We start from the raw sequence: 16,129 nt of genomic DNA on the forward strand, positions 1-16,129 counted from the left end.
TAGGCAAGAATTGTAGCCAGCTGAAATAGCTTTCTAATGCCGCCGGAACCAGTATATTTGGTGTCAGGATGAGGAAGTTATGCTCGACATCGTGGACATTACAGAAGATGTTGACGGATCCTCTCTTCTAATTTGATTTTATTTTCCTAATTGCAACTCTTTTCTTACTCTTTGATCATTTTTGCTTCATGGACACCGAATTATCGATTTGTACCTATAAGATACTAAATCCACCAATTGAAACAGAAATATAAATTAATCCCAAAAAAAATCCACGTAAACGTAATCGTAGAGTGTTAATTCTACACTCCACTGTATATTTTGTATCTAGTGTTTGTGTTGTTGTTCGGTTACGTGTATTAAAGACCTAGTGTTGTAGTCCGTGTTTTTAAGAACGTTGTTGCGAATGCACTTTTGCGCATGTTTTTTTACATGTACGTTTGTGCATGTCCAGTTTAGCGAGTGCGTTTGTGCATGTTTGTGTATTTGTATTAATGTTCTAGGATTGAAGTTTGTATTTTCATGATCCTTTTTGCGAATGCACTTTTGCGTGGGTACTTGTGTGCATGCTTTTGTACTCTTACTTATGCGCGTATCTTTTCTAACTAGTGTTTTTGTGCACGTTTCTTGATGCGTATTCATGTACTCGAACTGTAGCACGTATTTTCATGATCGCTTTTGGAATCGAATTTTGACCATGTTCGAGTCTGAATTTGGAAATTTGACGTTAGACAGGAATTGTAGCCAGCTCAAATAGCTTTCTAATGATGTCGGAACCAGTTGATTTGGAGTCCAGATGAGAACGTTATGCTCTACAACGTGGACACTACCGAAGATGTTGAGGGATCCTCTCTTCTAATTTGATTTTATTTTCCAAATTTCAACTCATTTCTTACTCTAAGATCACTATTGCTTCATGGACACCTAATTATCGATTTGTACCTATAAGATACTAAATCCTAAAATTAAAACAGACATATAAATTAATTCAAAAAAAAAATCCACGTAAACGTAAACGTAGAGTGTTAATTCTACACTCCACTATATCTTTTGTATCTAGTGTTTGTGTTGTTGTTCGTTTATGTGTATTAAAGACCTAGTGTTGTAGTCCGTGTTTTTAAGGACGTTGTTGCGAATGCACTTTTGCGCATGTTTTTTTACATGTACGTTTGTGCATGTCCAGTTTAGCGAGTGTGTTTGTGCATGTTTGTGTATTTGTATTAATGTTCTAGGATTGAAGTTTGTATTTTCATGATCCTTTTTGCGAATGCACTTTTGCGTGGGTACTTGTGTGCATGCTTTTGTACTGTTACATATGTGCGTATCTTTTCTAACTAGTGTTTTTGTGCACGTTTCTTGATGCGCATTCATGTCCTCGAACTGTAGCACACATTTTCATTATCGCTTTTGGAATCGAATTTTGACCATGTTCGAGGCCGAATTCGGAAATTTGACGTTAGACAGGAATTGTAGCCAGATGAAACAGCTTTCTAATGTCGCCGGAACCAGTTGATTTGGTGTCCGGATGAGGAATTTATGCTCGAATTCGTGGACATTACAGAAGATGTTGAGGGATCCTCTCTTCTAATTTGATTTTATTTTCCTAATTGCAACTCTTTTCTTACTCTTTGATCATTTTTGCTTCATGGACACCAAATTATCGATTTGTACCTATAAGATACTAAATTCACCAATTAAAACAGAAATATAAATTAATCCCAAAAAAAATCCACGTAAACGTAATCGTAGAGTGTTAATTCTACACTCCACTGTATATTTTGTATATAGTGTTTGTGTTGTTGTTCGGTTATGTGTATTAAAGTCCTAGTGTAGTAGTCCGTGTTTTTAAGAACGTTGTTGCGAATGCAGTTTTGCGCATGTTTTTTTACATGTACGTTTGTGCATGTCCAGTTTAGCGAGTGTGTTTGTGCATGTTTGTGTATTTGTATTAATGTCCTAGGATTGTAGTTTGTGTTTTCATGGTCCTTTTTGCGGATGCACTTTTGCGTGGGTACTTTTGTGCATGCTTTTGTACTGTTACTTATGTGCGTATCTTTTCTAGCGAGTGTTTTTGTGCACGTTTCTTGATGAGCATTCATGTGCTCGAACTGTAGCACGTATTTTCATGATGGCTTTTGGATTCTAATTTTGACCATGTTCAAGTCCGAATTTGGAAATTTGACTTTAGACAGGAATTGTAGCCAGCTGAAATAGCTTTCTAATGCCGCCGGAACCAGTTGATTTGGAGTCCGGATGAGAAAGTTATGCTCAACTTCGTGGATAATACCAAATATGTTTAGGGATCCTCTCTTCTAATTTGATTTGATTTTCCTAATTTCAACTATTTTCTTACTCTTTGATCATTTTTGCTTCATGGACAGCTAATTATGGATTTGCACGTATAAGATAATAAATCCACCAATTAAAACAGAAATATAAATTAATCCAAAAAAAATTCCACGTAAACGTAAACATAGAGTGTTATTTCTAAACTCCGTTGTATCTTTTGTATGTAGTGTTTTTGTTGTTGTTTGATCATGTGTATTAAAGTCCTACTGTTGTAGTCCGTGTTTTTAAGGACGTTGTTGCGAATGCACTTTTGCGCATGTTTTTTTACATGAACGTTTGTGCATGTCCATGTGAGCGAGTGTGTTTGTGCATGTTTGTTGACTTGTATTAATGTCCTAGGATAGTAGTTTGTGTTTTCATGATCCTTTTTGCGAATGCACTTTTGCCTGAGTACTTTTGTTCGTGCTTTTGTACTGTTACCTATGTGCGTATCTTTTCTAGCGAGTGTTTTTGTGCACGTTTCTTGATGCGCATTCATGTCCTCGAACTCTAGCACGTATTTTCATGATCGCTTTTGGAATCGAATTTTGACCATGTTCGAGTCTGAATTTGGAAATTTGACGTTAGACAGGAATTGTAGCCAGCTAAAATAGCTTTTTAATGCTGTCGGAACCAGTTGATTTGGAGTCCAGATGAGAAAGTTATGCTCGACATCGTGGATACTACCGAAGATGTTGAGGGATCCTCTCTTCTTATTTGATTTGATTTTCCTAATTAATACTCATTTCTTACTCTTTGATCACTATTGCTTCATGGACACCTAATTATCGATTTGTACCTATTAGATACTAAATCCACGTAAACGTAAACGTAGAGTGTTATTTCTACACTCCACTATATTTTTGTATCTAGTGTTTTTGTTGTTGTTCGGTTATGTGTATTAAAGTCCTAGTGTTGAAGTCCGTGTTTTTAAGAACGTTGTTGCGAATGTACTTTTGCGCATGTTTTTTTACATGTACGTTTGTGCATGTCCATTTGAGCGAGTGTGTTTGTGCATCTTTGTTGATTTGTATTAGTGTCCTAGCAATGTAGTTTGTATTTTCATGATCGTTTTTGCGAATGCAGTTTCGCGTGGGTACTTTTGTGCATGCTTTTGTACTGTTACTTATGTGCGTATCTTTTCTAGCGAGTTTTTTTGTGCACGTTTCTTGATGCGCATTCATGTCCTCGAACTGTAGCACGTATTTTCATTATCGCTTTTGAAATCGAATTTTGACAATGTTCGAGGCCGAATTTGGAAATTTGACGTTAGATAGGAATTGTAGCCAGCTCAAATAGCTCTCTAATGCCGCCGGAACCAGTTTATTTGGTGTCCGGATAAAGAAGTTATGCTCGACTTCGTGGACACTACAGAAGATGTTGAGGGATCCTCTCTTCTAATTTGATTTTATTTTCCTAATTGAAAGTCTTTTCTTACTCTTTGAACATTTTTGCTTCATGGACACCTAATTATAGATTTGTACCTTTAAGATACTAAATCCACCAATTAAAACAGAAATATAAATTAATCCCAAAAAAAATCCACGTAAACTTAATCGTAGAGTGTTAATTCTACACTCCACTGTATATTTTGTATCTAGTGTTTTTGTTGTTGTTCAGTTATGTGTATTATAGTCCTAGTGTTGTAGTCCGTGTTTTTAAGAACGTTGTTGCGAATGCACTTTTGCGCATGTTTTTTTACATGTACGTTTGTGCATGTCTATTTGAGCGAGTGTGTTTGTGCATGTTTGTTGATTTCTATTAATGTCCTAGGATTGTAGTTTGTGTTTTCATGATCCTTTTGCGAATGCACTTTTGCGTGAGTACTTTTGTGCATGCTTTTGTATTGTTACTTATGTGTGTATCTTTTCTAGCGAGTGTTTTTGTGCATGTTTCTTGATGCGCATTCATGTTCTCGAAGTTTAGCACGTATTTTCATGATCGCTTTTAGAATCGATGTTTTACCATGTTCGAGTCCAAATTTGGAAATTTGACGTTACACAGGAATTGTAGCTTGCTAAAATAGCTATCTAATGACGCCGGAACCAGTTGATTTGGTGTCTGGATGAGGAAGTTATGCTCGACTTCGTGGACACTACCGAAGATGTTGAAGGATCCTCTCTTCTAATTTGATTTTATTTTCCTAATTGCAACTCTTTTCTTACAATTTGATCATTTTTTCTTCGTGGACACCTAATTATCGATTTGTACCTATAAGATACTAAATCCTCCAATTAAAATAGTAATATAAATTAATCAAAAAAAAAAAATCCACGTAAACGTAAACGTAGAGATTTATTTCTAAACTCCAATGTATCTTTTGTATCTAGTGTTTTTGCTGTTGTTTGGTTATGCGTATTAAAGTCCTAGTGTTGTAGTTCGTGTTTTTAAGAACGTTGTTGCGAATGCACTTTTGCGCATGTTTTTTTTACATGTACGTTTGTGCATGTCCATTTGAGCGAGTGTGTTTGTCCATGTTTGTTGATTTGTATTAATGTCCTAGATTGTAGTTTGTTTTTTCATGATCCTTTTTGCGAATGCACTTTTGCGTGGGTACTTTTGTGCATGCTTTTGTATTGTTACTTATGTGCGTATCTTTTCTAGCAAGTGTTTTTGTGCACGTTTCTTTATGCGCATTCATGTCCTATAACTGTAGCACGTACTTTCACTATCGCATTTGGATTCCAATTTTGACCATGTTCGAGTCCGAATTTGGAAATTTGATGTTAGACAGGATATGTACCCAGCTGAAATAGCTTTTTAATGCCGCCAGAACCAGTTGATTCGGAATCCGGATGAGAAAGTTATACTCGACTTCGTGGACACTACCAAAGATGGTGAGGGATCCTCTCTTCTAATTTGATTTGATTTTTCTAATTACAACTCTTTTCTTACTCTTTGATCATTTTTCCTTCATGGAAACCAAATTATCGACTTGTACCTATAAGATACTAAATCCACCAATTAAAATAGAAAAATAAATTAATCAAAAAAAAAATCCACGTAAACGTAAACATTGAGTGTTATTTCTAAACTCCGTTGTATCTTTTGTATCTAGTGTTTTTGCTGTTGTTTGGTTATGCGTATTAATGTCCTAGTGTTGTAGTTCGTGTTTTTAAGAACGTTGTTGTGAATGCACTTTTTCGCATGTTTTTTTACATGTACGTTTGTGCATGTCCAGTTGATGGAGTGTGTTTGTGCATGTTTGTTGATTTCCATTAATGGCCTAGGATTTTAGTTTGTGTTTTCATGATCCTTTTTGCGAATGCACTTTTGCGTGAGTACTTTTGGGCATGCTTTTGTCCTTTTACTTATGTGCGTATCTTTTATTGCGAGTGTTTTTGTGCACGTTTCTTGATGCGCATTCATGTCCTCGAAGTGTAGCACATATTTTCATGATCGCTTTTGGATTCCAATTTTGACCACATTTGAGTCCGAATTAGGAAATTTGACGTTAGACAGGAATTGTAGCCAGCTGAAATAGCTTTCTAATGCCGCCGGAACCACTTGATTTGGAGTCCGGATGAGAATGTTCTGCTCCACTTCGTGGACACTACCAAAGATGTTGAGGGATCCTCTCTTCTAATTTGATTTGATTTTCCTAATTTCAACTCTTTTCTTACTCTTTGATCATTTTTGCTTCATGGCGACCTAATTATCGATTTTTCCGTATAAGATACTACATCCACCAATTCAAACAGAAATATAAATTAATCAAAAAAAAAAATCCACGTAAACGTAAATGTAGAGTGTTATTTCTAAACTCAGTTGTATCTTTTGTATCTAGTGTTTTCGCTGTTGTTGGTTATGCGTATTAATGTCCTAGTGTTCTAGTTCGTGTTTTCAAGACCATTGTTGCGAATGCACTTTTGCGCATGTTTTATTACATGTACGTTTGTGCATGTCCAGTTGAGCGAGTGTGTTTGTGCATGTTTGTGTATTTGTATTAATGTCCTAGGATTGTAGTTTGTATTTTCATGATCCTTTTTGCGAATGCACTTTTGCGTGGGTACTTTTGTGCTTGCTTTTGTACTGTTACTTATGTGCGTATCTTTTCTAACTAGTGTTTTTGTGCACGTTTCTTGATGCGCATTCATGTCCTCGAACTGTAGCACGTATTTTCATGATCGCTTTTGGAATCGAATTTTGACCATGTTCGAGTCTGAATTTGGAAATTTGACGTTAGACAAGATTTGTAGCCAGCTGAAATAGCTTTCTAATGCCGCCGGAACCAGTATATTTGGTGTCAGGATGAGGAAGTTATGCTCGACTTCGTGGACATTACAGAAGATGTTGAGGGATCCTCTCTTCTAATTTGATTTTATTTTCCTAATTGCAACTCTTTTCTTACTCTTTGATCATTTTTGCTTCATGGACACCGAATTATCGATTTGTACCTATAAGATACTAAATCCACCAATTGAAACAGAAATATAAATTAATCCCAAAAAAAATCCACGTAAACGTAATCGTAGAGTGTTAATTCTACACTCCACTGTATATTTTGTATCTAGTGTTTGTGTTGTTGTTCGGTTACGTGTATTAAAGACCTAGTGTTGTAGTCCGTGTTTTTGAGAACGTTGTTGCGAATGCACTTTTGCGCATGTTTTTTTACATGTACGTTTGTGCATGTCCAGTTTAGCGAGTGCGTTTGTGCATGTTTGTGTATTTGTATTAATGTTCTAGGATTGAAGTTTGTATTTTCATGATCCTTTTTGCGAATGCACTTTTGCGTGGGTACTTGTGTGCATGTTTTTGTACTCTTACTTATGTGCGTATCTTTTCTAACTAGTGTTTTTGTGCACGTTTCTTGATGCGTATTCATGTCCTCGAACTGTAGCACGTATTTTCATGATCGCTTTTGGAATCGAATTTTGACCATGTTCGAGTCTGAATTTGGAAATTTGACGTTAGACAGGAATTGTAGCCAGCTGAAATAGCTTTCTAATGCTGTCGGAACCAGTTGATTTGGAGTCCAGATGAGAACGTTATGCTCGACATCGTGGACACTACCGAAGATGTTGAGGGATCCTCTCTTCTAATTTGATTTTATTTTCCTAATTTCAACTCATTTCTTACTCTAAGATCACTATTGCTTCATGGACACCTAATTATCGATTTGTACCTAAAAGATACTAAATCCTAAAATTAAAACAGACATATAAATTAATTCAAAAAAAAAATCCACGTAAACGTAAACGTAGAGTGTTAATTCTACACTCCACTATATGTTTTGTATCTAGTGTTTGTGTTGTTGTTCGTTTATGTGTATTAAAGACCTAGTGTTGTAGTCCGTGTTTTTAAGGACGTTGTTGCGAATGCACTTTTGCGCATGTTTTTTTACATGTACGTTTGTGCATGTCCAGTTTAGCGAGTGTGTTTGTGCATGTTTGTGTATTTGTATTAATGTTCTAGGATTGAAGTTTGTATTTTCATGATCCTTTTTGCGAATGCACTTTTGCGTGGGTACTTGTGTGCATGCTTTTGTACTGTTACATATGTGCGTATCTTTTCTAACTAGTGTTTTTGTGCACGTTTCTTGATGCGCATTCATGTCCTCGAACTGTAGCACACATTTTCATTATCGCTTTTGGAATCGAATTTTGACCATGTTCGAGGCCGAATTCGGAAATTTGACGTTAGACAGGAAGTGTAGCCAGATGAAACAACTTTCTAATGCCGCCGGGACCAGTTGATTTGGTGTCCGGATGAGGAATTTATGCTCGAATTCGTGGACATTACAGAAGATGTTGAGGGATCCTCTCTTCTAATTTGATTTTATTTTCCTAATTGCAACTCTTTTCTTACTCTTTGATCATTTTTGCTTCATGGACACCGAATTATCGATTTGTACCTATAAGATACTAAATTCACCAATTAAAACAGAAATATAAATTAATCCCAAAAAAATCCACGTAAACGTAATCGTAGAGTGTTAATTCTACACTCCACTGTATATTTTGTATCTAGTGTTTGTGTTGTTGTTCGGTTATGTGTATTAAAGTCCTAGTGTAGTAGTCCGTGTTTTTAAGAACGTTGTTGCGAATGCACTTTTGCGCATGTTTTTTTACATGTACGTTTGTGCATGTCCAGTTTAGCGAGTGTGTTTGTGCATGTTTGTGTATTTGTATTAATGTCCTAGGATTGTAGTTTGTGTTTTCATGGTCCTTTTTGCGAATGCACTTTTGCGTGGGTACTTTTGTGCATGCTTTTGTACTGTTACTTATGTGCGTATCTTTTCTAGCGAGTGTTTTTGTGCACGTTTCTTGATGAGCATTCATGTGCTCGAACTGTAGCACGTATTTTCATGATGGCTTTTGGATTCCAATTTTGACCATGTTCAAGTCCGAATTTGGAAATTTGACTTTAGACAGGAATTGTAGCCAGCTGAAATAGCTTTCTAATGCCGCCGGAACCAGTTGATTTGGAGTCCGGATGAGAAAGTTATGCTCAACTTCGTGGATAATACCAAAGATGTTTAGGGATCCTCTCTTCTAATTTGATTCTACATCAATTTTATTGTGCCTTAAAAAATATAGTTATATTTACCAAAGTTACATGCCCGCAAAAAACAAAAACTTTTAAACAAAATAAAAAAAAAAACTTTAATATGAACACTCCCATGAACATCATGGCAACAACAGTTACCATTACACCGACGGTTGTTCCACAATTAATGAACGTGTGAATAACTTTCCCTTCTACCCACATTCTTATGTGTTAATTAAAATTAAACTCAAAATTCTGCACCATTTTTCATTTTCTCATACTAACAAAATTTCTAATGTCTCCCTATTTCTCAACGTGTTTTCTTTTTTTATGTGCTAATTAACTTCAGTTGTTTGTCATCGTTTTTTCACCCTTCATCTTTACTAACTGCTGATTGACAACACGTGCTTATGCCTATAAGAGCAACTCCAACGGGGTTATTAAATGGGTTATCAAACCCCTTAACCTCCATTTGACTCCTCAATTTTAAAAACTCTCTCCTCCAATGGGGTTATTAAAATAGAGTTCTATTTTGATAACTCATCCTTCGGAAAGTAAAAATACATCCCAAATAAATAGTTATCAAATATTCTCCTAAAATATAGGAGCCTGTGAAAAAAAAAAACCTCAACATAATTGAGTTTTCTTTTCTTTTTACGTAAAAATCTCAACAGAATAAAATTAAATTCTCAACATAATTGAATTTTCTTTTCTTTATTCTACGTAGAAATCTCAACAGAATAAAATTAAATTCTCTACATCTTCAACAACTTTCTACTGGAAAAAAAATCACAACATACTAAAATTAAATTCTCTACGTATTCAACATATTTTTTTTTCTTTCTCTAAAGCTTCAACAAAGTTCCACGGAAAAAAAAATCTCTATTTCTATATAATTTTTTTCTATTGAAAAAGTAAAAAAACTTGATTAATATTGATTTTGAAGATAGTTTACCAAAATAATCGGTTTGTATGGTTATTTAAAATGAATTAAAAAATAAATAATATATAAATAATCATGAATTTGTTTGATAATTGTTTTTTGATATTTGTGGTTGGAGTTCACCAGTTGTATAAAGATATCAAAATATAACCCTGATTATCAAATGAGTATTTGATTACCCCATTTGATAACAATGAGTTGGAGTTGCTCTAACAAGGGTAAGATATATATATCACTTTTGTATATTTATCGTCTGTATATTCATACAAAATGCGCTTCATTTTTATGCCAATAAGAAAATAATTTATATTGTCAAATAAAATACTTATTTTATATATATCCTGACTTTCAATATTGAAATATCTACTAAAGAAATGAGTTTGTTTTTTTTTTCCCGCATGTAAATGTCCATGTTGTAGATGTTGTTCTCTTTTTGTTTTTGTTTTTTTTCCCTCTCTTTTTTTGAGAAAAACTAACATTATTTGTCGATGCTAAAAGATAAAATCAGAAGAAACTTCGCACATTTCTTTATGATTTTTATACAGTTGGTATGTTTTAATTGAGGTTACCACAAACAAATATAAGTTATTCCAATGTTTTTCTTCAACCATTCAAGTTTTGGTTACACCCGCAATCATGTTATTTTAGCCATGTTGGTTGTAATTCATATTTATGTCTTATTATATTAGTTAATGGATCGATCATTACCTGAATGAGCAACTTCGAAAAAACGCCCATTTCCTGTTACTTCCAATAATGAAATCAATGAAGACAACACATTAGGTGAATGCACAACTAATCTCCAATACGATATTTTAGGTAAATTTTATTTCATTTCTTAATTACTTATTATTGATCAAAACTATGTATTACAAATAAAGTATAGTTATGCCATATGATCATTCATATTTTTGTTATCTTACTTTTAATTGCACATATTTTAAGATTTCGAAGTAGAAGGAAATGTAACTGAAGAAGATGCGGATGAGCATCAAATAGTTCAATCAATAATAGATGAACGTAACACTATTTCAAAGACAGGTATCTTAACAAATACTTTCATGTCATATATTATGAAAAAATGGCGTGAACACATTTTGTCATAAAATTAATTTTTCGCAATTCTACATTGTTTAATACTTAAAAAGCCATATAACTTATAAACTACAGAATATTGGGACATTGGTGATCCAATTTATAAATGCAAGCATTGTGGTGCAGTGATGTGGTTAAACGAAAGAGTAAAGAGTAGTGGGAGTATAAACGATCCAATATTCTCATTATGTTGTTTGCAAGATAAGATTGAACTTCCCTTGCTTACAGATTGTCCTCAAACTCTTTACAATCTTTACTTCAACAATGATGCAAGAAGTAAATATTTTTTGGAGAATATTCGATCCTTTAACATGATGTTTCTTTCACATCTTTGGGAGGCGGAATTGAGAAAACCATGAATAACGGAACATCACCACCCACATTCATTATGTGTGGTCAAAACGACCACAAAATTGGAAGTTTGCTTCCATCTGAGGGTTCGACACCAAAATTTGCACAACTGTACATTTACGACACGACTAATGAAGTATCAAATAGGATGAATGTCGTTGGGTATACTATCGTTCTGTTTTTATTTCAATTTATTGTATTTAAATGTGCGTAAATTTATAGGTTAATGATATGTTGTAAAACAATATATTATGTTTTACACATAATGGAAGCAAGCAATGATGGTATACGGGATTCCATTGTTGTTGATCTTAAGGATTTTCTTGATCAAAACAATCCGTACGCACAATCGTACAGAATGGTGAGAGATAAAGTTGAAAGTTCAAATTGCCGTGATGTCAAATTACGCCTTATAGGAAAAAGGGGCCACGATGGTAGAAGATACAATCTCCCTTCCGCGTCTGAAGTTGCAGCACTTTTAGTTGGTGATTTTGATTTTGCAGACGTCGACAGAGACGTTATTGTAGAGACTCAATCTGGATCATTGCGGCGTGTCTCTTTATTATCTCCTGCTTATCTTCCACTTCAATAACCTTTATTGTTTCCACGTGGAGAAGATGGTTATAGGGACGACATTGCATTAAAAGATAGTAGCAATTCAACATTTCGAAAGAGACGGAAGGTTTCAATGAGAGAATTCTTGGCTTATCGAATTCAACTACGACCCAATGAGAGTGGAATTATTTTCCATTCCAAGCGTTTGTTTCAACAATTAGTGGTAGATGTTTTTAGCATGGTCGAAATAGCACGTCTGACATTCATTCGGACACATCAGAAAGAGTTGAGAGCAGAAATGTACAAGGGTTACGCATAAGCAATATTGAGAGGCGAAACTGACAGCTCGAAAAGGGGAAACCGAGTCATAATACCACCTACATTCACGGGTGGACCTCGCTATATGATCCAAAATTATCAAGATGCAATGGATATATGCTGATGGGCCGGATATCCTGATTTGTTTGTTACTTTTACCTGCAATCCATGTTGGATAGAGATAACAAGAATACTAAAGGATCATGAATTGAAACCTGAAGATAGACCAGACATTATTTGTCGGGTTTTCAAAATGAAACTCAATCAACTGATCAAGGATATAAAGGATGGAAAAGTTTTCGGAAAAGTGAAATGAGGTATTACGAACATCTTTTATTGTTTCGAAAAATCTTACATACGTTCAATTGTGTCGAAATTAATTTTATAGTTGTTACTATTTTATTAGTTGGATAGTAATAAACTTTTAATTAATCAATTTTTTTTTTGGGAATAACTTATATTTCTTACATGGGTAAATAATATTAATTATAATATGACTATTTTTGGAAATTAAACACATTACAAATATAATTAATATATAATATATTTATAAAAAAATGTTACTTTAACACTGAATTATGAAAACTCTATTGTGTTTATATTACACAAATATTTTAATACCAGCATGTATTACTAATATGACATGCTCAATTTTTTATGTAGTTATGTACACAATTGAATTTTAGAAGCGAGGATTGCCGCACGCTCATATACTCATCTTTTTACATCCCGATTATAAATATCCAAATCCAGAGGATATTGACAAAATAATATCTGCTGAAATACCCGATGTAAATGAAGATCCAATACGTTATAGTTGTGTTAGTTCTCTTATGATCCATGGTCCGTGTGGTGTATTTAATCCCAAATCTTCGTGCATGGAAGATGGAAAATGTACAAAATACTTTCCGAAAAAATTTAACGATCAAACATCGAATGATGAAGATGGCTATCCACTCTACAGAAGAAGAGATAATGGAAATGTGTTCAAAAAAGGAAAAAAATGTTGTGGATAATAGATTTGTTGTGCCTTACAATCCATATCTCTTAAAAAGGTAAAGTCCCTTACTTATGCTCAATTTCCAAGCAAATTTGTTTGGAAGCAACAAGAGCATGCGTGGCGTCCAAGAAAACAAGGATTTTATGTTGGAAGAGTTCATTATGTACCTCCAGGGAGTGGCGAGCTATATTATTTTAGAATCTTGCTCAATACGGCTAAAGGGCCTTCTTCTTATATTGAGTTAAGAACCGTCGATAATGTAGTTTACCCTACATTTAGAGATACTTGCTTTGCAATTGGTATGTTAGATGATGACAGAGAGTACATAGGCGGCATTGAAGAAGCAAATAGTTGGGGATCTGGCACGTACCTGCGGCATATGTTCTCAACATTATTGTTGTCGAGTCAGATTGCACGACCAGAAATTGTTTGGGAAAAAACGTGGCGTTACTTAAGCGATGATATTTTATGTAGGAAAAGAAGGTTACTTCGGTGTGAAGGTAATATTTCATTTATTGTTAATATATTATATGTTTATACAAAAAAAAATTTATTGTTCTTGAAATGTATTTAATTGCAAAACGCCGATTTATATATAACAAATTTGCAACTTGATGAAGATGACTTGCAAAATTTTGCTCTTGCGGAAATAGAAACTATTTTACGAAGTAGTAATAGAAGCCTCTCAGATTTTCCCACAATGCCTTTCCCAACTATGTCTGTTATCACCCATGTTCAAAACATACTTATCTATGATGAACTGAATTACGACATAAGTGAATTAGCTACCGAACATGCTAGATTGTTCTCAAGTCTTAATGACGAACAAAGGATGATATATGATAATATTATGCTTTGTATAAATGAGAAATGTGGAGGTTTATTTTTCCTTTACGGTTACGGGGGTACTGGTAAAACATTTATTTGGAGAACACTTTCGGCAGCATTAAGATCAAAGGGTGAAATAGTGTTGACAGTAGCTTCAAGTGGGATAGCAGCTTTGTTGATTCCAGGTGGAAGAACATCACACTCTAGGTTTGCAATTCCTTTCAACGTTGATGATGAATCAACTTGCAACATTAAGTGTGACACTCCTTTGGCTGATTTGATAATCAAGGCGAAGTTGATCATTGGGGATGAAGCACCAATGACTCACAAGCATTGCTTTGAGTCCGTGGATAAGAGTTTCTGGGATATATTAAAGCACTATGTTCATGATAGTAAGAACAAGCCATTTGGTGGGAAAGCAGTTGTTTTCGGGGGTGATTTTAGACAAATCCTACCTGTCATTCCAAAAGGTACAAGACAAGAAATTGTGTCTGCAAGCATAAATTCTTCATATTTGTGGTATGACTGTCAAGTGTTAAAATTGACGAAAAATATGCGGCGTTGTTCGAACAATTTTGATTGCGCTGATGTGAAGAAATTTTCAGATTGGGTGTTGAGTACAGGTGATGGTGTTGCTGGTGAAGCTAATGATGGGGTGAAAGAAATTGAGATTCCTGAAGAACTACTGATACAATCATCAGGTGATCATATAGCTTCTATTGCGGAATCTACGTATCCAAACCTCATGGCCAATGTCAAAGATTCTAATTATTTACGAGAGAGAGAGCTATATTGGCGCCTACAAATGAAATTGTTGACATGGTAAACAACTACATGTTATCTTTGATTCTGGGTGATGAAAGGACGTATCTTAGTTTTGATAGTCCACGTACTGCCAATGAGAGTTCCTCCGTACATAATGACATATATACACCAGAATTTCTGAATACCATTACATCTTCAGGTCTTCCAAACCATGAGTTAAAGTTGAAAATTGGTGTTCCTGTTATGTTGTTGAGGAATATTGGCCAGACAAGCGGTTTGTGTAATGGTACAAGATTGTTAATTACTCGATTAGGAACACGAGTTCTGGAAGCAGAGATTATATCAGGTTCAAATATTGGAGACAAAGTCTTCATACCAAGATTGTCGTTAACCCCATTAGACAAGAGGATTCCATTTCATTTTCAACGTCGACAATTCCCTATTGCTCTTTCATTTGCTATGACAATAAATAAAAGTCAAGGGCAGTCACTGAAATGTGTTGGTCTATATCTTCCGAAGCCCGTTTTCTCTCATGGACAACTGTATGTTGTTGTGCCGAGGGTTACCGCTCGAAATGGTTTGAAAATACTTATAGTTGACAAAGAAGGAAATACTTCCAACAGTACAACAAATGTTGTTTATAAAGAAGTATTCCGAAATATCAGGTGACTAATTTTGTACATTATTCACATTCATTATTATGCACAATTAACTTTTGCATCATTAACACATTTTAAATTATTGTACAGCATGTGAAGGTGGATTCAACGCTTTGAAGATGTTGTTGTTATGTTATACTTTGCTACGCATTAAGAACGGCAATCTTTTCACCCAAAGTTGTTTCATTTATGTTCTTGCAAGTATATTTGTATTTACAACAATTTATGTTCGTATATTGTTTGTTGTTAGTTTATTTTTTATTATAACATTCTCTTCCATATTCCCATTTTACATGTCAATTATTTAAACTATTTTTTTTCTTATTTAATTTCGGAAACATCCACCGTGCAACGCACGGGTTAAGGTACTAGTGATATATAAAATACGAATAATACTACATTATAAAATTTTACTATCTTAGTGTACTATATTTTCTTATTATGTATTAAATTGATTATTTATTTTTCACTTTTAAAATAATATCCCGTGCACCGCACGGGAAAAAAATGCTAGTACATATTAAAGGGATGAGCTTATTGGCGAAAGAGATATAACTCCTAAACGTAGATAATAAAGATGGTTGGTCAGGGACTTATGCACGAAAACCCTTAATTTAATTGCACCATAGTTTATAATTTAATTAAATTTAGTTTTATAAGCATTATTTTTATTTAATTTTGTGATATTAAATTTTTTATATGTTTTTTAATTTTTATTTTTTTTTACATTTAAATTACATAAAGACAAAAAAGAGTGATACTTAAAGTTTCGGTCCCTATATTATACATCTCTTTTTT

General features: G+C 34.2%; 1 pseudogene; it reads left to right on the forward strand.

The window, feature by feature from the left end:
• Positions 1 to 15,341, forward strand: part of LOC105950359 (uncharacterized) — a 50,343-nt pseudogene extending 35,002 nt beyond the window's left edge.
• The last annotated feature ends 788 nt before the right edge of the window (positions 15,342 to 16,129 follow it).

This window comes from Erythranthe guttata, chromosome 7 (genome assembly GCF_056151865.1).
Source record: "Erythranthe guttata isolate IM_541 chromosome 7, IM_541, whole genome shotgun sequence".
Classification (NCBI taxonomy): Eukaryota; Viridiplantae; Streptophyta; class Magnoliopsida; order Lamiales; family Phrymaceae; genus Erythranthe; species Erythranthe guttata.